The sequence below is a fragment of the Heteronotia binoei genome, chromosome 1 (assembly GCF_032191835.1).
Source record: "Heteronotia binoei isolate CCM8104 ecotype False Entrance Well chromosome 1, APGP_CSIRO_Hbin_v1, whole genome shotgun sequence".
NCBI lineage: Eukaryota > Metazoa > Chordata > Lepidosauria > Squamata > Gekkonidae > Heteronotia > Heteronotia binoei.
Genome location: NC_083223.1, coordinates 198,330,978 through 198,353,077, shown reverse-complemented (window position 1 = coordinate 198,353,077; position 22,100 = coordinate 198,330,978).

Genomic DNA, 22,100 nt, shown 5'->3' with positions numbered 1-22,100 from the left:
TTGGCATCTGAGGAGATGATGCACCCCAGGTAGCTGAACTGCTGGACTGTCTTCAGAACTGATTCACCCACAGTGATGCAGGGGGGGTGATAATCTTCCTGGGGTGCAGGCTGGTGGAGAACTTCTGTCTTCTTCAGATTAACTTCTAGGCCGAATAGCTTGGCAGCCTCTGCAAAGCAGGACATCATATGCTGCAGAGCTGATACCGAGTGGGAGACGAGTGCAGCATCATCAGCAAACAGTAGCTCTCGGATGAGTTTTTCCATTGTCTTGGAGTGTGCCTTTAGTCGCCTCAGGTTGAACAGGCTGCCATCGGTGCGATAGCGGATGTAGACACCATCGTCATCATCTAGATCTACTGCGGCTCTTTGAAGCATCATGCTAAAGAAGATCGTAAAGAGAGTTGGCGCGAGAACGCAGCCTTGCTTTACACCTGTGCCTATTGGGAAGGGCTCTGAGAGGTCGTTGCAGTGTCTGACTTGGCCTCGCTGGTCTTCGTGTAGCTGGATGATCATGCTGAGGAACCTTGGGGGACATCCTAAACGTTCCAAGATTTGCCACAGGCCTTTCCTGCTAACGGTATCGAAAGCTTTGGTAAGGTCGACAAAAGTCACATACAGAGCCTTGTTCTGTTCCCTGCATTTCTCTTGGAGCTGCCTGAGAACAAATACCATGTCGGTGGTGCTCCTGTTAGCTCTGAAGCCGCACTGGCTCTCTGGGAGGAGTTCTTCTGCAATGGTGGGCACCAGTCTGTTCAGGAGTATTCTGGCAAGGATTTTGCCTGCGATGGAGAGCAGGGTTATCCCCCGGTAGTTGGAGCAGTCTGACTTTTCCCCTTTGTTCTTGTATAGGGTGATGATGATTGCATCGTGAAAGTCCTGCGGTAATTTGCCTTGTTCCCAGCAGGTGACAAGTACTTTGTGAAGTGAGCTATGTAGTACTGTGCCCCCATGCTTCCAGATCTCTGGTGGAATTCCATCAACTCCCGCTGCCTTGCCACTTTTCAGTTGCTTGATGGCTTTAACATTCTCTTCTAGGGTGGGGATCTCATCCAACTCTGTTTTCACCGGTTGAAGTGGGGTGAGGTGGATTGCTGAATCTTGAACTACGCGGTTGGCACTGAAGAGAACCTGAAAATACTCCGACCACCGGTTCAGTATGGATGCCTTCTGTGAGGAGCACTTGGCCGTCTGCACTATGCAAGGGACTCTGAGCCTGATATGATGGACCATATACTGCCTTCAGGGCTTCGTAGAACCCTCTTAAATCACCAGTGTCTGCACACAGCTGGGTTCTCTCTGCAAGCTTGGTCCACCACTCATTCTGAATGTCTCGAAGCTTGCGCTGGAGGTTGCTACATGCAGCGCGAAAGGTTGCTTTTTTCCCAGGAGAGGAGGGCTGAGCAAGATGTGCTTGGTAGGCAGATCTCTTTTTTGCCAGTAATTCTTGGATCTCTTGATTGTTCTCATCAAACCAGTCCTTGTTCTTCCTTGTGGAGAACCCGAGGACTTCTTCAGAGATCTGCAGGACGGTAGTTTTTAGGTGTTCCCAGAGTGCTTCTGGAGAAGGGTCTGTGGGGCAACTGGGGTCCTCAATTCTTGACTGGAGTTTTGCCTGGAAGGCAGCTTTAACTTCGGCTGACTGGAGGCTGCCAACCTGAAACTTCCTCCGAGGAATACCTCCTCTCCTGGGTGTGGGTTTAAAGTGAAGACGGAGATTGCAGCGTACAAGACGATGATCCGTATGACATTCTGCGCTGGGCATTACTCGGGTGTGTAAGACATCTCGAAGGTCTCTCTGGCGCACCAGAATGTAGTCGATAAGTTGCCAATGCTTGGACCGTGGGTGCATCCAGGTTGTCTTCAGACTGTTCTTCTGCTGGAAGATAGTGTTGGTGATGGTGAGCTGGTGCTCCATGCAGAATTCTAGTAGGAGGCGCCCATTGTCATTGCAGTTGCCAATGCCGTGTTTGCCAAGTACTCCTTTCCAGGCTTCCGAGTCTTTACCTACTCTGGCATCGATGTCACCAAGGATGATCACCTTGTCCTCTGTAGGGGTCTTCCGTACGAGGTTGCGTAGATCAGCATAGAACTTGTTCTTTTCTGCAGGATCTGCTTGAAGGGTTGGGGCATACACACTGAAGAGTGTTGCATGCTGCTTGTTTTGAAGTGGGAGGCGCATGGACATGATGCGATCTGAGTGACCTGTTGGCAGGTTTTCGAGTTTGGAGGCAATGGAGTTCCTGACCATGAAGCCAACACCAGAAAGGCGGCTCTCAGCCTTTGACTTACCCGAGCAGTAGAGGGTATAGCCAGCACCGTGTTCTTGAAGACTACCTTCCTCAGGGAAACGGACCTCACTGAGAGCTGCTATGTCGATATTCAACCTGAGAAGTTTGTGGGCAACTAGAGCAGAGCGTCGTTCAGGACGACCACTGCCTACTGTGTCAAGCATAGTTCTGATGTTCCAACACGCAAGCTTTAGTCTTTGCACACTTTGTGAGGCAGGTGCATGCCTTTTCTTTGTTGTTATTTTTCGACCGCAAGTAAGGATGCCCGTTGACCGCGGCTAGCCAACTGGGGTGGGGGAGACGAGCTTTGTTTAGGCCACCTTTTCTAGGCCCCTCTCCGTGTGGAGCAAGCAGTGCTGTCCCTAGATAAGGCTGCTTGGTCGTTCAGGGTGCTGCCGAAAAATGCTTTCGTCTCTGGGTTAGCATCAGGCGACCAATACCCTGAACCGCCTACATGCAGGATCGGGACTGCGGCTTCCAGTGGCACCTTCCACCTGCCGTTTCGCCCCTTGCCCATCGCTGCAGGACTTGATGCATTGTGTGTTGTGTGTGTGGATATGCCCTTCAGGCCTGCGCAGAGGAATTTTTTAGGTGAAGCGCAGTGTGCGCGGTACTGGCTCCACCCTTTCACCTGGGGGTCATCTGCCATGGCCCAGTAAGCCGGGACGCCGGCAGCGAGTCCTCCAGGTGGTAGGTGTTACATTAACGAGCTCTATCTGCCCGGGTTTGATGTTAGAGTTTTCCTTCTCTTAGGCTGGCGAGGTTGGTGGGCCCAGCCTGCCCATCCGGTTATACCGCCGGACATTCGGTCGCACCATGACGTAGCAAACTCTGTGAAAACGGGGGGGACCAGCGAGAAGGTGTTGCTACGGATGCAGTAATGCAGGAGAGGCCATTGCAGTGACCATCTGCCAGGCATAGCCAGACAGTGACCACGCGGCGTTCACTACACCGGGAGAGGAGAGGCTATGTATTGCGCATGCACTTTCCCTGGGGGGGTAGGATTCCCAGAGGGAGCCCACCCCCCACCCCCCCAACAATACACTGTGGCTAACAGCCACTGATGGACCTCTGCTCCATATGTTTTTCCAATCCCCTCTTGAAGTTTGCTATGCTTGTAGCCGCCACCACCTCCTGTAGCAGTGAATTCCATTTGTTAATCGTCCTTTGGGTGCAGAAGTACTTCCTTTTATCTGTTCTAACTCAACTGCTCAGCAATTTCATTGAGTGCCCATGAGTTCTCATATTGTGAGAAAGGGACAAAAGTACTTCTTTCTCTACCTTCTCTATCCCATGCATAATCTTGTAAACATCTATCATGTCACCTCTCAGTTGACATTTTTCCAAGCTAAGGAGCCCCAAGTTCTTCCACAAATCCCCTTGGGGAACATGGGTGTCTCTATAGTGTTCCAGGGGTCTCTGGGCCCCCAGTGTCAAGAGATAGCGGCGGATAGGTTTTGTTCCTGATGCATCATTTCCCTATTTTACTTTTTCCTATAGGAATGAATGTGGAAAGGAGTATTCTTGAGGATGCCAATGGGATAGAGGTGAAACCCTTTCCCTCATGGGCCCAGCCATAGCATCAAGACTGTTGTTATGCATATAAGACCCGTGTTGGACTCTGTTTCTTGCTTGTGCATTGGTTTTCATGGGATTCAATGAACTAGTCTCAGGATACAATTACATCCTGTTTATTCGGAGTATCTACTCTCTTGCTGTCTTTGTATCTCTCCTTTTCATTGCTGCCCTTTCATTCCTTCCATATTTTCCCTTCCATTTTCAGAGATCGCTATGAATCTAGTAGAACCATTTGCCAATAAGTGATGAAAGGAGTGTTGCATATGTTATGGAATTCCAAATACAATAAATCAAGAGAAGAATTTTCCAACTTCTGCCTGCAAAGCAGTTTTTAATCTTTGTGAATGGGACATGATTTATTTACTGACAAAGCAGGCCAGCATCTAGACCTAATGGCTTCTCTCACATCATTGTCTGCAGAGTGTGTTAGTACGTCAAATTCCAGAATGCCATCTTGAGTAGCAGGCTGGTTTTACACTGTTCCTGTTTTTGTCTTTATGATAAGAGCCTTTAGAAGTCTATTTCCCTTTTTCATCCTGGTTTAGATTTTCTCAGGCATACCAAGAAAGGTCAAATACTGCTTCTGCATTGATACAACCACCAAGATCTGATTCTGCATACAAATAAAGAATTTAAAAAATGAAATATTTCTAGAAAGCTGGCATTAAGCAAATGTCTGAGAATTATACTTTATATAAACTTGGAATATTTCTCTAAACAAACCTGCTTATCAGTTCTATGGAGGGGAGAATCAATGAAGAAATTTAAATATAGAAAACTGATCCTTATGGCTGGCTTCTATAGGTGTAGTGAAGGTAACTATTACTCTAGTACTATTATTTTTATTTCTGAATCTTGTAGTTTACATGTCTGATAATATTCTGGGGCAGTTGAAGGAAATGTATTCATTGAAGTCATGGCTTGCTAGATGCTCTTGGGAAGCAGTGTGGTACAATGGTCATATTATTATTATAATTACTAGGAATAAGACCTGTTGTGAAGAAAAATACGGGCTCTAGAAAGAGGCTCTGGGCAAGTGCCCCCCCTTGCTGTCTTCCCACCCACCCACCCCAGCTTCTCACCCCCCCCCCCAACTACCCCCACCACCCAACCACCTCTTCCTCTCAACTACCCCTGCACCCTTGGCACTCCGCTACTTCCCCCACCTGTGACATTCTCACCCTCCACCCTTGCTGTCTTCCCCCCAACCCCCACAAATGTGTTGATCCGAATGTGAAGATTTTTCTCTGTGGCTCCACAACTGTTATGTAAATAGAGAGTCCAGGCTGAAGAAGAGTCAAAACCATATTAGGAAGAGTGGTTCCATTCCATTTATTTCTCTTTTGTGGTGAACTTACCATAGATCTTGTGTGGCATCTTTTCTCATGTTATTTTCTATACTTTTAATAATTTTGCTGGGGTGATTTATAAGGAAGAGAAAGCTACATGGATCCAACTGAAGATGCACTTAAAGAGACAGTCACAGAAATCCAGGGAGGCAGCTATTATATTGTTTTTAGTGTGTACACACTGTGTATTTGATATTATATGTTGTATGTATACTGTATCCATATATTAATATATTTATTCTTTGGTGCAAATTTGTTTGACATTTTTCAGTTATACATCAAAGCCTGTTTTATTTGTACTCTCACCTGGAGATTGGCAACAATGATTCCCCAGGAAGAAATGGCTGTTTTGGAGGGTGGAGTCTATGGTATTGTACCTTTCTGAGGTCCCACCCCTCCTCAAATCCCACCCTCTCCAGGCTCCATCCCTCAAATCTCCAGGCTCAGTGGTAGAGCATCTGCTTAGTAAGAAGATTCCCAGGTTCAATCCCTGGCATCTCCAACTAAAAAGGGTCCAGGCAAATAGGCATGAAAAACCTCAGCTTGAGACCCTGGAGAGCCACTGCCGGTCTGATAATAATAATATAATAATAATAGATTTTATTTGTATCCCGCCCTCCCCGCCTAGGCGGCTCAGGGCAGCTAACAACATTCTATACATTTACAATTAATAGATAAAAACTTTGAATTTAACAATTAAAATTAAACATATAAAAACCAGTTAATAGATTTAAAATACATCATTTAAGTTAATTTAAATTTAAATTTATCTGGCAGTAGTAATGGTTAGTTCTGTGACGCTGATTCTGCCAGTTTAAATAGTTCGATAGTAATGTAGATGGCGGATCCTTTATTCACAGCAGTTCAGCAGTCGATGTCGATATGCGCTTGTTTGAAAAGGACGGACTTGCAGGCCCTGCGGAACTGGTCAAGGTTCCACAGGGCCCGCACTTCCTCCGGAAGCTGATTCCACAGAGCAGGGGCCGCAGCTGAAAAGGCCTGAGCTCTGGTGTTTTGGAGCTTGACCTCTCTCGGCCCAGGGATTGCGATTTTATTTTTTCCCACTGACCTCAGTGCCCTCTGGGGTTCATATGGGGAGAGACGGTCCCTTAGGTAGGCTGGTCCTCGGCCATATAAGGCTTTAAAGGTAATGACCAACACTTTGTACCGGACTCGGTATGTAATTGGCAGCCAGTGCAGTCCGCGCAGCCCTGGCTGTATGTGCTCCCATTTTGAGAGCCCCAACAACAGCCTGGCCGACGCGTTCTGCACTAGCTGCAACCTCTGTCTTCGCTGGGTTCAGCTTCAGCCCACTGAGTAGACAATACTGACTTTGATGGACTGAGCATCTGATTCAGTATAAGGCAGCTTCATATGTTCATGAATTTATCCAACCTGGAGTTGGCAACCCTATCTCCTTTCCAGCCAACCATCAGCCTACCTTATTCCTGAGCTCAGCTTTCCATCTCCTCCCCCCTCCTTGCAGCCTCTATGTAGGCAAAGGTAGTCTTTCTCCACAGTGGGTACCAAAGCAGCTTACATCATTCTCCTCTCCCCTTTTTGCTCTGTGAGATAGGTTAGGCTGAAAGTCCATGACTGGTCTGAAATCATACAGTCAGCTTCCACAGTAGGAACCTGGGTCTGGCAGATCCTGCTCTGAAGTGCTGACTGCCATGTCACAGTGGCTGTCATAGGGGGGCTGCTGCTGAACAGGAGCAGGTAACCAGGAAAAGAGTCACACGGGATGTGGAACTGAAGAGTAAGCATAAGCACCGTGCACCACTGACTCCTGTAGTAGAGTAAACCTTCAGCAAACCAATTCAAAAAAATGAAAATGTATCCAAAAATATTTATTAATTCATTCAAATGCTGAACATCAACCACAAAGGTATGGAAAATTTTTCCAACATCAAAAATCAGTATCCACAAGGGAATGAAGCTGACAGGCAAAATCAGTCTATTTCCCCCTGTTTCACTGTAAGCTTTATCTAAGCTATTGCTTATTCAATTTTTCAGAACAACTTCCACTCTCAAAAAACACTTTCAACACTTCCAAGAATAAGTTAACTTATGGCTTAGATAAAGCTTACAGTGAAACAGGAAAAAATAGACCTGTTTTGCCTGTCAGCTTCATTCCCTTGTGGATACTGATTTTTGATGTTGGAGAAATTTTCCATACCCTTGTGGTCAATGTTCACCATTTGAATTAGTTAATAAATATTTTTGGATACATTTTCATTTTTTTGAATTGGTTTGCTGAAGGTTTACTCTACTACAGGAGTTAGTGATGCACCGTGCTTATGCTTACTCTCCAGCTGAACAGGAGTAAGCAGCCAGGCCTAGCTAAGTCATGCCAGTTAAGTGGTATCAAGCCACCCAGAGGGTGCTGCCAGGCCTAGAGTAGCCAACCTCCAAGTTAGGGTTGCCAGTCCCCAGTTGGTTACAGACCAAGAGAAAACGTGTTCTTTGAAATTGACAAGAAACGCTTAAATAACCTAATAAACCTCTTATTCATTGCTATAGAAAAAGTTTACTATGGAACCTAATTTACATTCTCAAAAGAGCTTTTAGAATCATTTAGCAACCAATTGAAAAAACACTATTTGAAAACAAACTAACAATTTTAAACTAATATAAAGTAGAAAAATCCATCATGCAAAAGTCCTCAAAGACACGCTACTCCAAGGTAGCAGTGTTGTCAAGCAGACCTCTCCGTGAAAAATACAAGATGAATGATGAAGAATTTTAAATCAATTTTATCTCATTTGATGAAAGGATTCAGATGTTGAAGAGAAGTATTATTGATTACACGATTCCCAGGTAAAATTTTCGTATTTCGATTCAGGGCTTCCTCTGATCAATATACTTCCATATTCTGGAACCAATGCTCAAAAATAATTTACACACAGTGACTCTGTTTCTTACAGCGGCATTAGCAGTTCTCCAATAATTTGATTTATGAATCATCCCATCCCTATAATAATGGGTCTGAGCAATAGACATCAATGATGAAACAGTAGATAAAATCATACAATTTAAATATACAGATAAACATATAATTAAAATCCCTAAATTCCGAGATGGTGCCCTCATAAATCTTATTCCCATACTGGACTGTGCCACCACCCCATGGGCAGGACAGGAGAAGGGAAACTGATGAAACAAGGAGAAAGTGGGGGGGGGGTGTACCAGCCATGGTCACACTGTCTCTGTCCTCAACCAAAAGTCCAGTGGAACATATCTGCTTTACAGGCCCTGTGGAATTGCATTAAATCCCTCAAGGTCCTGATGGTGTTCAGCAGACAGTTCCACCAGGTTAGGGCCATGACTGAAAAAGGACTGAGGACAGCCAGGCATCTTTGGGGCAAGAGATCATCAGCAAATTATTCTCTCCTGATCAAGGTGCTCTCTTGCAAGATGGTCCTGATGGCACAGGACACTGCTCAAGGTCTTAACAGTTAATCTAAAAACTTGAACCTGACTTGGTATTCCACTGGAAGCCAGTGTAGCTGATGCAGCACAGGTTGTTTATGTGCCATCCATGGCTTTCCCTCCAGGACACACACTGTTGCATTCTGGGCCCGCTGGAGCTTCCAAGTCAGTCTCAAGGGCATGTCAGCACAGAGTGAGTTACAGTAGTCTAGCCTGGAGGTGACCATAGCATGGATTACTGTGGCTAGGTCAGGACATGACAAGAAGGAGGCTAATTGCTGTGCTCACTTAGATGAAAGAATGCCAGCCTGGCAGAATGCCATGACCTGGGCTGCCTGAGCCTCCACTTGGTTGAACTTAGACTTGGGAGCTCTGAGTTCAAATTCCCATCTTCCATGAACTTGTTGAGTGACTGTGGACCAATCATTCTCTTTCAGCCGAACCAACCTCCTAGGGTTGTTGTGGGGATAAAATAGAGGAAGGAAAAAAATTGTATGCCAGTCTGATGATCTTTGGGGAGGAATGTTAAACTATGATGGGCTGTTGGAGAGGTTTATAAATTAAGTTTAATAAGCATGGTACAAATGTCTCAAATCAGCAGTAGACAATTTGAAAGTATCCTTATTTATTGAAAAATATCAATTATTTATTGAAAAATAAGTATCTGTTCACATTTTCTTTGGAGAATGAAGAGACAGAACCAAGGATGCTAAAAATTACTGTTTAGAACTATGAATAGTTTGGTGCTGGGCTCAGTTCAAAATCTTGAGTTAATGTAACATTCAAAGTCTTAGTGTTAGGATTATCAGATGAAGTCCTGCTTCAGTTTCTTTTACAAAACAAGGCATACCATATTGTAGAAAGAAACAGAGCCTTTGCAGTTGTGCCAGCTTCTCTGTGATGCTGTATAGTGGGGGGCAGGGGGCGGAGCTCATTTAGCCAATTCTTTATGACCCTTTCTACAGCTAGTGAAAATAGCTATTTGTTGTGTCTATGTTTAAAAATTGGGCACTGATGTCAGTGTTATCCTGGCTTTTGGGTTGGCTGCTCTTTGCCATTGTTTTCATTGGTGTTTGCTAGCTAGGAAAGCAATATAGGTTTAATTTGGGAGAGCAGAAATAAGATAAGCATACGTAATTAATACAAACATGTTATCAATATGGTACACATAATCAGACATCAACTACCAGCTTTGCAAAGGCTTCTACCCTACAGCTGTCCTTCAACTGGGCCAGTACCTTTCTTAACAAGGGGTCCCATGACACTAATAGTCTCGCAAAATTTCTGGGGCTAGGAATGCCATGAATTGCCCTGTTAATTATTTGAATTGTTTAAATATGCTTTCTACAATTTAATCCCAGTATTTAATCTTCCAGTGCAACACTTATGTGTTGTCTAACCTAATTTTGCTCAGGGAACAGTTGGTCATTATCATATTCACAGTTTATTCTTACATATTTGAGAACCATTCTATCAACCTCACCCTCCAGCCTTCTGCCCCCTGAGTTAAGCACGATCAGTTCTTCAACCTCTCCTCATAGAACTGCTGCCTCTAATAATTGCTGCTCTTCTTGGAATGCTAAGCAATGTCTCCGATTGCAGAGGCCAAACTTTATCCAAGCTTTGTCTGACTGCTGGGCCCAGGCCAAAAACTATGGAATAATATATTCCTATTAAAGCTCCCATAAAGAATGCTTCTTTTATGGTAACAGTTTCTCTACCACTTTTCACTGAATAAAGGTCTTGGAAGTTTTACTTGACATACTTGTGGTTGTCAAGCTTGGTTTGGGAAATTCCTGATGATATGAGGGTGGTACCTGGGAGGGGGCAGAGTTTGGGAGGGGAGGGAGCACAGCAGGGATATGATGCCCTAGATTCTGTCCTCTGATACTGCCATTTCCTCCAGGTGAACTGATGACCTCTGTAGTCTGGAATGCTTTTCTGAAGAACTCAAGGCCCCACCTTGATGTTGGCAGTACTATTTATACATAAAACTTGGTGAGGGAAATAGCTGGATGACTTCTGGAAACTGACAACCAAGGGCACTTACAGTGTAATCCTAAACTTTGTCTCTGAATGCCTTAGGATGGGGAATTACACCTGACTCTTATCTGGGAGAACCGGGTTTGATTCCCCACTCCTCCACTTGCACCTGCTGGCATGGCCTTGGGTCAGCCATAGCTCTGGCAGAGGTTGTCCTTGAAAGGGCAGCTGCTGTGAGAGCTCTCTTAGCCCCACCCACCTCACAGGGTGTCTGTTGTGGGGGAGGAAGGTAAAGGAGATTGTGAGCCGCTCTGAGACTCTTCGGAGTGGAGGGCGGGATATAAATCCAATATCATCATCATCTTCTTCTTCTTCTTCTTCTTCTTCTTCTTCTTCTTCTTCTTCTTCTTCTTCTTCTTCTTCTTCTTCTTCTTCTTCTTCTTCTTCTTCTTCTTCTTCTTCTTCTTCTTCTTCTTCTTCTTCTTCTTCTTCTTCTTCTTCTTCTTCTTCTTCTTCTTCTTCCTATGAGACATGCCAGTATAACTGAGATGACCACTGGCACTAAAGCACACCAGTTCCTCATTGGAGCAGCCATTGAATCAGTGTCCTGCTGCAATTCCAAACCATGTTGCATTTTAGGATACTGACAAAGCAGGAAGCCAATCACAGCACTCCCAAGCACTATATAAATCCCAGCTAGGATCCTGCACCTCAGATGATAGAATATGTAGAACAAAACTATGTTTCTTGGAACGTATGTCATGGCTGCTTAGATGCACATAAAGGGATACTGATGATGAGAACCCCAGAGAAAGAGTGCTTTGCACAAACAACCAAGAAGGAGAGCAAACATGGAAGGAACACTGCTCTCTGCTCAGGACACTTATAGGTACTCCACCACGGGACACAGCAACAAAAGGACCCTCCAGACTTCCAGCTGCGAATGCAAGGCAATGCAAGGACTGCAGTATGCACCCACATTTACCTGGTCTGTGTATTTCCTCAACAGTCTTTTCTCCCTCAACAGTCACTAGTATCAACAATGAACTTACCCCCACCCCTGCAGATATGCTGCCTGCATATCACTGTGCTGTTAGCACAACGTCATGCTGGTCTAACGCCTCCTGCAAGTTGGAGTACACAACGAGAGCAACCAATATCCTGGATGATTAGCAGCCTTTCAGCTCGAAACTTTGCTGCTGCTGTCTGAACACATGGTGTCTATTGTCTTGAAAGATTACCATGGCAACTTGCTTAATAGACAGTTGTTTGCCCAGCTCTGTTCTCCCTCTTGTGGACATGCAGTGATATGAAAAACTCCACCTAGGGTCCATCAAAGGTGCAAGAGCCTTGCTGGAAGAAGAGGGCTTTAAATAGGCAGCACACTCGGTGATTGCCCTGACCCATATGGCCAAGGCTAGCCTGATCTCATTAGACCTCAGAGGCTAAGCAGGGTTGGTCCAGATTAGAACTTAAATGGGAGATCACCAAGGAAGTCCAGGGTTGCTACGCAGAGGCAACCAACAGCAAAACATCTCTGTTTATCTTATGGTGTTACCATGGGTGAGGTCAGACGTTCATAAAATCCCACTACGAGCATGAGTGGAGTCCGGAAGCATGTCGGATTTTAAGCGGTTGTCCAAACATCAGCATCTGCGAATGGTGGTTAGCTCGTTCGAGTCCTGCATTGAGACGACTGGGGCGCGGACTAATTTGATACTGCTTTAAATCAGGAACAAAATCCTTCTGACGGTTCCTGAGTGGAGTTTCTCTGTTTGAATGCTCCATCGTTGGCGACTCGTCGGAAGCGCACCACTGCTTCCCTCCCAAAGCCCCTGCAAGTGATATCACTGCACCAGTGAATGAGCGAGCAAATGTTGGCTCGATAAATCATTTACCCACCCTTATGTCCGGAAACAAAAATCACTTTTGAAAGTAGATGTGAACTAAATGAGAACTGATTTGAATTCCTGGGTTCTTTGAATTCCTGGGTTCTTATAATTCAGCTGATGTGACTGGAATGTATAAGGCTGAAGTTCTTCCAAGATTGTATTATGTACAATAATACAGAGGGATATCTGATTCATAGCAAATGCCTGTAGTTCATCCCATCAGTTGATGGTAACTTACTTGCCTTCGGTACTGGTGTTATGTAATGCCAGGTCCATTAATAATAAGACCGCTGTCCTCTGGGATTTCCTGCTGGAGCAGGAGGCGGACCTGGCATGCGTGACCGAGACCTGGGTGCGCGATGGGGAGACCGTAGCTCTCTCTCAAATGGCTCCCCCAGGATACTCGGTCTTTCACCAGTCTCGGACTAGCGGGCAGGGGGGAGGAGTGGCACTATTCATACGAGAGGCTTACTCCTTTAGGGCTCTCCCGGCCCCGGAGATCAGGGGTATTGAATGTGTCGGCCTGATGTGGGACGTTGGGGAGGGATTGGCGATCTGGCTGGTGTACCATCCGCCTAACGCACCGGCCAGCGCCTTATCACCCCTGATGGAGGCCGCGGTGGGCTGGGCATTGGAGTACCCAAGACTATTGGTCTTGGGTGACTTCAATGTTCATGCCGACGACGTGGCCTCCAGTCGGGCGATGGACCTGGTGTCATCCATGGTGACACTGGGACTCTCCCAAATTGTCACAACGCCCACTCATCAGGCGGGGCACATGTTAGACCTGGTCTTCACGACGGGAGTTTTAGTGAACGATATTACTGCTAAAGCAGTGCCATGGTCAGATCACTATGCCCTTAAGGCTTGGGTGGATGTGCCACCCCAAACCTGTTTAGGCGGAGAGCGTATTTTAGCTCACCTGCGGAGCCTGATGGACCCGGAACGGTTCCTGACGGCCCTGCAGGATCCCAGGCCCCCTGGCGATTCCTTGGATGATCTGGTGGAGTCCTGGAATGATAGACTCTCCAGAGCCATCAAAGAGATTGCACCTAGGCGCCCTCTGCGCCCCCGTTTGAAGTCGACACCCTGGTATAACCAGGGGTTGCGACAACTAAAATGGGGACTCAGACAACTAGAGAGGCAATGGCGGCGTACTCGAGACGAAGCGACTCGAACATCTTATAGAGAGATTATGAAGTCCTATGAGGTGGCAATCAAAACCGCAAAGAAAACATACTTTGCGGCTAAGATTGCGTCCGCAATATCACGCCCGGCACAACTATTTAATATAATTCGGAGTCTAACAATGCTGCCTCAAGGCAAACCAAATTCTAAAGAACTGGAGATTGGCTGTGAGGCTTTTGCGAATTTTTTTGTGGACAAGATCATGTCGCTCCGCCTCGACCTCCCTACCATATTAGAGACAGTTAGCGAAACCGAGGCCCCGTGCCTGTCTTCGGATTGTGATCTGGATGGTTTCAGCCCTCTTAGCCTGGAGAAAGTTGACAGGATTCTCTTATCTGCACGCCCAACAACCTGTAAATTGGACCCATGCCCCTCCTGGCTTATTAAATCTTGCCAGAGGGAGCTTAGATATCCTGTACGAGATATCATAAATAGATCCCTGATGGAAGGGCACTTTCCAACACCGCTTAAAGAGGCGGTGGTCCGTCCCCTCTTGAAAAAAAACATCATTGGAGCCGGCCTAATTGGCACATTATCGGCCAGTCTCAAATTTGCCCTTTTTGGGCAAACTTATCGAGAGGGCAGTGGCGATGCAGCTACAGACCTTCCTGGATGATGCTTCCATCCTTGACCCCCTTCAGTCTGGCTTTCGCCCGGGCCATGGGACAGAGATGGTGTTGGTTGCCCTGGTAGATGACCTGCAACGGCATCTGGATCGGGGCGGCTCGGCGGTGCTGATGCTGTTGGACCTATCGGCAGTGTTCGATACGGTCCACCATCGGCTACTGGCCCGCCGCCTCGCCGACACGGGGATTCAGGGGTTGGCCTTGCAATGGCTTTCCTCTTTCCTTGAAGGTTGGGGACAGAGAGTCGCTATTGGGGACGAGCTGTCCCGGAGGCACACGCTTGACTGCAGAGTGCCTCAGGGTGCGGTTCTTTCCCTGATGTTATTTAACATCTATATGCATCCCCTCGCCCAGATTGCCCGAAGGTATGGGCTGGGTTGTCACCAGTATGCTGGCCAAAGGAAGCCCATTTGAAATCTACTAGACATAGGGCCTTCTCCGTAATGGCCCCTTCCTGGTGGAACCAGCTGCCGGAAGAGGTAAGGGCCCTGCGGGATCTCGCTCAATTCCGCAGGGCCTGTAAGACAGTCCTCTTCCGGCTGGCTTACAACTAACCGGCACTTGAAACTTGAAACTGAGTGTAGTTTTTATAAGATTGCTGTATGTTTTAAATGTTTTAACTATGTAAACTGTGTGAAATGTTTAAATTTTAACTATGTAAACTGTGAAATGTTTAAATTTTTATACTCTTATGTTAGATTTTATATGCTGTAAGCCACCCTGAGCCACCTGGTGGGAAGGGCGGGATACAAATTACAAATAAACTAAACTAAACTAAACTAAACTGACATATTTATGTTTTGTTTTGATCCCATCAGACTCCTTAGACTTACCAAGCCAAGTATTTTCCAGGTTTATTCCCTCCTTCAAAAGATTTCTGTTGAAGTCTTTTTATATTCCATTCCACTTCTTTATTTAACAAATGTCTCAGTTGACTTTGTAATATTGTAATCTCCCTTATAATTTTCTCCACACACCCGCCCCCCTGGCCACTTTTTAAGATCCTTCTCCTTCTTTCCAATCTCTTTTTGTAAGTCTATCATTTGTTTGTCTTTGGCTTTTTTATCTTTAATGTTCAATGTAATTAGGATACCCCTCATCGCTTTATATGCATCCCACACCTTTTGAAATTGAATGTCCTCTTTTTCATTTATTTGAAAGAAAGATTTAGTCTCCTTTTCCAGAGACTCTACTTCTACCTTTTTCTGCAGCAAATCTTCATTTATCCGCCATCTTAAAGTCTTTTTTATGGGTTTTGCAGACCACATTAATGGATTATGGTCTACCCCATTTTAGGAAGAATCTCTATTTTTTTCATTATAAATCCCAGATTTTTTGTAATCCATAACATATCAATTCTTGAGAAAGAATTATGTCTTGCTGAAAAGAAAGTGTAGTCACGTTCTTTGGGATTAAATTCCCTCCATACGTCCTCCAGACTTTCTTGTTTAACTAGTTCAAAAAATGACTTTGGTAGTTTTCCTTCGTTATTTTTTTTCCCCGATCTGTCCAAAATATTTTTAAACGTTCCATCAAAATCTCCCATTAACATAATTTGCTCATATGTCACTTGATCTAATTGTTGCATAATGTCCTTAAAGAAAGTGTCTTTTGCTCCATTTGGGGCATACACTTCCAATAACAAAGTTCTTTTATGGTTCAATATCACTTCCACCGCAATAAATCTACCATAATCATTTTTAAAATGGGTCTAGTTCTTGCTTCACATAAAAAACCACACCCCTTTTTTTCTCCTTAGCCAATGAACAAAATTCCACACCAAGTTGCTTATTCCATAAAAAATTATAATCTGTTTGTTTAATGTGTACTTCTTGAAGGCAAGTTATATTACATTTTTGCTTCCCAATCCAATGAAAAGTTGCCCTTCTTTTTTGTGGTGAATTAGGTCCATTTACATTCGAAGATATTAATTTGTAATCCAGTGTTTTGCACTGAGGCTGATTTCGCACTGACCTTTTACTGGCGCGACCACCCTCCTCACGCCGGCGGATCTGCAGGGATTTCGCACCAGAAGCGCCGGCGCAGCCAAAAGAGCCGGCAACTTCCGTCGCGAAACCAGCTCAAACGGAAACCGCCAAGAAGCAGGAAAACGTTTGAGCGGGTTTCGCGACGGAAGTAGCCGGCTCTTTTGGCTGCGCTGGCACTTCTGGTGCGAAATCCCTGCAGATCCGCCGGCGTGAGGAGGGTGGTCGCGCCAGTAAAAGGTCAGTGCGAAAACGCCCTGAGTGTCACATGTATGACTATCTGCCCAAAGGACAGAAGTCTTGGGTGTGTGCTTGATGCAAGGAGCTCCTGGTCCTCAGGAAACGAGTTCGTACCCTTGAGGCTGAGGTGACTGCCCTGGAGAAGCAGAGACGGTCAGTTAGGCACTTGGGGAAGACTCTCGGGGGCGTATTAGATGAGCCCCGCTCTGAACGTGGCAGCCCCGTTGCTGCCAGAGAGCGTGAGGGTCGAGAGGGAACAGGGCACCGTGCTGAGGATAAGGGGAATGGCCCTCAGAAGGGACCTCTTCTTCGGTTGGTGAGCGGAAATCCTTTTGTGCCAAGGAACCATCCCTGAGCAGGGGGAGGGGGGGGTTGGTAGTTGGTGATTCGATCCTTAGGCAAGTAGACAGCTGGGTGGCGAAACCGCGTACTGACCGTATGGTGACTTGCCTGCCTGGTGCGAAGGTAGCGGACATTACGCGTGTAGTAGATAGGCTGATAGACAGTGCTGGGGAGGAGCCTGTGGTCGTGGTGCATGTTGGCACCAACGATGTTGGGAAATGCAGTTGTGAAGTCCTGGAGGAAAAATTTAGGCTGCTAGGCAGGAGACTTAAGGCCAGGACCTCCAAGGTAGCCTTCTCAGAAGTGCTACCTGTTCCACGTGCAGGGCAGGAGAGACAGGCACAATTAGAGACAGGCACAAATTAGAAGTCTCAATGTGTGGATGAGACGATGGTGAACTCAAAGTTGAACTTGTGGATCTTCTAACAAAAATCTGTAATCTTTCATTGAAATCTGCCTCCATTCCTGAGGACTGGAAGGTAGCAAATGTCACCCCCATCTTTTAAAAGGGTTCCAGAGGAGATCCGGGAAATTACAGGCCAGTCAGTCTGACTTCAATACCGGGAAAGTTGGTAGAAACCATTATCAAGGACAGAATGAGTAGGCACATTGATGAACACGGGTTATTGAGGAAGACTCAGCATGGGTTCTGCAAGGGAAGATCTTGCCTCACTAACCTGTTACATTTCTTTGAGGGGGTGAACAAACACGTGGACAAAGGAGACCCGATAGATGTTGTTTACCTTGACTTCCAGAAAGCTTTTGATAAAGTTCCTCATCAAAGGCTCCTTAGAAAGCTTGAGAGTCATGGAGTAAAAGGACAGGTCCGCTTGTGGATCAAAAACTGGCTGAGTAATAGGAAGCAGAGAGTGAGTATAAATGGGCAGTCTTCGCAGTGGAGGACGGTAAGCAGTGGAGTGCCGCAGGGCTCGATACTGGGTCCCATGCTCTTTAACTTGTTCATAAATGATTTAGAGTTGGGAGTGAGCAGCGAAGTGGCCAAGTTTGCGGATGACACTAAATTGTTCAGGGTGGTGAGAACCAGAGAGAATTGTGAGGAACTCCAAAGGGATCTTTTGAGGCTGGGTGAGTGGGCGTCAACATGACAGATGTGGTTCAATGTGGCCAAGTGCAAAGTAATGCACATTGGGGCCAAGAATCCCAGCTACAAATACAGTTGATGGGGTGTGAACTGGCAGAGACTGACCAAGAGAGAGATCTTGGGGTCGTGGTAGATAACTCACTGAAAATGTCAAGACAGTGTGCGTTTGCAATAAAAAAGGCCACGCCATGCTGGGAATTATTAGGAAGGGAATTGAAAACAAATCAGCCAGTATCATAATGCCCCTGTATAAATCGATGGTGCAATCTCATTTGGAGTACTGTGTGCAGTTCTGGTCGCCGCGCCTCAAAAAGGATATTATAGCATTGGAGAAAGTCCAGAGAAGGGCAACTAGAATGATTAAAGGGCTGGAGCACGTTCCCTATGAAGAAAGGTTGAAACGCTTGGGACTCTTTAGCTTGGAGAAAGGTCAACTGCGGGGTGACATGATAGAGGTTTACAAGATAATGCATGGGATGGAGAAAGTAGAGAAAGAGGTACTTTTCTCCCTTTCTCACAATACAAGAACTTGTGGGCATTCGATGAAATTGCTGAGCAGTCAGGTTAAAACGGATAAAAGGAAGTACTTCTTCACCCAAAGGGTGATTAACATGTGGAATTCAATGCCACAGGAGGTGGTGGCGGCCACAAGGATATCCACCTTCAAGAGGGTTTTAGATAAAAATATGGAGCACAGGTCCATCAGTGGCTATTAGCCACAGTGTGTGTGTATATATAAAATTTTTTGCCACTGTGTGACACAGAGTGTTGGACTGGATGGGCCGTTGGCCTGATCCAACATGGCTTCTCTTATGTTCTTATCATGGTTTTCTATTTTTAATCTGTACCCCCAAATTCTTTATGTTTCTCCAAAAACTTCATCATGTCTTGAGTACTTGTGATAGTAAATCTCTTTCCTTTGTATTCAAAACGTAGACCCTCTGGAAGTATCCATCTGTATCTCATTTCACTTTCTCTCAGCAGTCAGTCAGTTTTTTATACAATCTTCTGTCATTTATAACTTTCTTTGGCAATTCTTTCATGATTCTTACACTACTGCCATCCACCTCCAGTTTATTCTCAAATTGTTTACTTAAAATCCTACCCACCAAATCTCTTGTCACACATCTTACTAACACATCCCTTAAATCAGTCTCATTGGATTCAGGCACCCTTCTCAAACGTATCTGATTTTCTACTAATTTGCAGTCTTGTAGTACTGCTTTCTTCTGCATTTTTTAATAGTGGAATCCACTGTATTGATTCTTACATCATGTTCTTTCACCTTTTCTTCAACCTACTGCATTTTCTTTAACACTGCTTGGGAATCTTTTCTGAGAACTTCTATATCTTTTTTTAATTCCTTCTTGCATTCAGTTATAGACTCTTTTATCACTTTAACCAATCTTGCCTCCATGGCATCCATTTGATCTTGCATTTTAGACATTTTTGTTTCCTCAAATGTCCTAGCCCTCGTATGAATCTGCTTTGTTCCTGATTTGTGGATAGACATCACTGCCTTCCCATTGTAAAAATAGGCTTCAAAGTTGACCTCACCAAATCAATTTTTAATTATACAGTCTTATATATTGGGGCATGCCCTTTCAGATGAGCCCAAAATCACTGTTCCCAAAAGCTCCTAAGTTGAGATATTAATTTTTTAAAATTTTATTTTCTCCAAAATGGCGTCCGCAACTTTACTGCCCCCCTTTTTTAAAAAAATAAATAAATTCTTTTTCTTCTAGAGTGCTCCAAAATTAGTTCAAATCATATAGTCCAATAAATTTAAGCTTCTAGTGATAATATTTACCAGCTCTGCTAATTTTTAAAATCCCGTTGTCTTTTTAAAAATTTTTAAACTTTTGACCTTTTTTCAATTGCCGCCTTTTTCAATTTCTTTATGATTATAGTCCTAGAGAGGGCTAGGAGGCTAGAATTTTTCCCTTCTCTTAATGGCCGCTTCCTTCCTTTCTTGCCATGAAGTCTCATTTTCTATAGTTAAGAAGTCTCACATTACTTCTATGACACCACTTCCTGTGACGTCCTGTTAATCAGCAGTTCTGTTTCGGAGGGAGTTGTCCAGCCCAACCACAGGTATGCATAACAATATTTATTCTTCCTCTTTTAACCTTGTTTTTCTAATTTTCTTAGTCCAAAATTTACCTCCTCCTTTGTCTTTTACTTTAAAGTAACATAGATAAATCCAGACCTTTGTTTTTTCTCCAAATAAGTCTTATTTTAATCCTGAAATGGACTACTTCGTCATCATGGTGAAAGACGAGTGTTGTTTTCTACTTTGTAACACCGCTGTATCCTTGCCCAAAAAGGGTAATCTGGAGCGTCATTATAAGAGTCTGCATAGCAATAAGTTTGATGCTGATTTTCCACCCAAAAGTGAAATTCGTAAACTGAAGCTCAAAGAACTTAATTCTAAATTGGCTGCCCAGCAACAGTTGATGGCGAAGCCAAGGTCATATTTGGTCAATGCAACCATGTCATCCTTCAAGGTCAGCAACCTGATCGCAAAGAAATGCAAATCTTTCAATGAAGGAGAATTTGTAAAAGATTGTTTTCTTGAAGCAGCAGACAATCTTTTTGAAGGATTTAAGAATAAGAAAGAGATCATAGCTGCTGTTCAAGATGTGCAATTGTCAAGAAACACCATCATGCGGCGAATAGAAAAGATGTGTGGAGACGCAACTGAACAATTGCTGGAGGATGTTTCAGTTTGTGTTGCTTTCTCACTCCAACTGAATGAATCTACAGACATAAGAGACATAGCTCAGTTACTAGTCTTTATCCGGATGGTTTTTGAAGACTTCAGTGTTAAAGAAGAACTACTTGAAATGATTTCTTTAAAAGGGAGAACTACCGATCAGGAAATATTCAGCTCCTTCCATTCTTTTGTGACAAAGTGTAATCTTCCATTGCATAAACTTGTTTCCATAACTACTGATGGAGCAAGAGTAATGACAGATGAGGTTAATGGTTTCATAGGCCTCTGTAGACAGCATGATGACTTTCCAGATTTTCTTTCTTACCACTGCATCATTCACCAGCAAGTTTTGGCAAGCAAGAGACTCAATACAAAGACTGTCATGGATATCACTTTCAAAATTGTAAATTCAGTTCGTGGAATATCACTTCAAAGACGGCTTTTCAATCTTACTCTTGATGAAGGGGCACTAGAAATTATTTTGCACACAGATGTAAGGTGGTTAAGTAGGCACAAATTTCTGCAAAGATTTCATGATTTGCTGAATGAAATAAGAAAGTTTTTGAAGGAGAGGGAAGATGACAAAGCAGAGTTGGAAGATGAGGAGTGGTTATGTGATCTGGCATTTCTCGCTGACTTTACAGGCAAACTAAGTGATATGAACATTGAACTACAAGGTAAAAACAAATGCATTGGCGAGATGATGAGTACAGTTAAATCCTACAAGAGCAAATTTGAGCTAATAATGACTGACCTTGCAAACAACACTTGATCATTTTCCTAATACGCAGGACTATCTGGGACAATATCCAAATTTTGTGTTTCAGAACAAGAAGTATGTGACAGAAATCTGCTCTGTTATCCAGGAATTCGAAAAAAGATTCTGTGACTTCCAAAAAATTGAAAAAGTTGTGAAGTACTTGTCATACCCATTCAAAGCAGATTTGGACATTAAGGAAACTGCAGCTGCTATCAGTAAAAATTATTCATTGAACAAGGCATCTCTTGAAAATGAAATAGTAACCCTTAAAAATGACATTTTTCTCAAAACCCATGCTGAGCAAGAATCGTTTTAGAAGCTAGTGCCTAAAGACAAATTTTCCAACTTGAGAAGATGCAGTGAAGCTCTACACTCCTGTTTCAGTTCAACTTATTTGTGTGAATCTGCATTTTCCCATCTGAAAATGACAAAGAGTATACAGTGTTCCAACATGACAGATAAACATCTCCAGGATTCCCTGAGACTGGCCCTCACGCAATATTCACCCAACTTTAAAAAGCTGGTGGATGTAATGCAGGCTCAGATGCCTCACTAATTAGCAAGAGTGAAGTTTTAAAGATTGTGCAAGATCAGCCTGGATCAATACTTGGCCTACA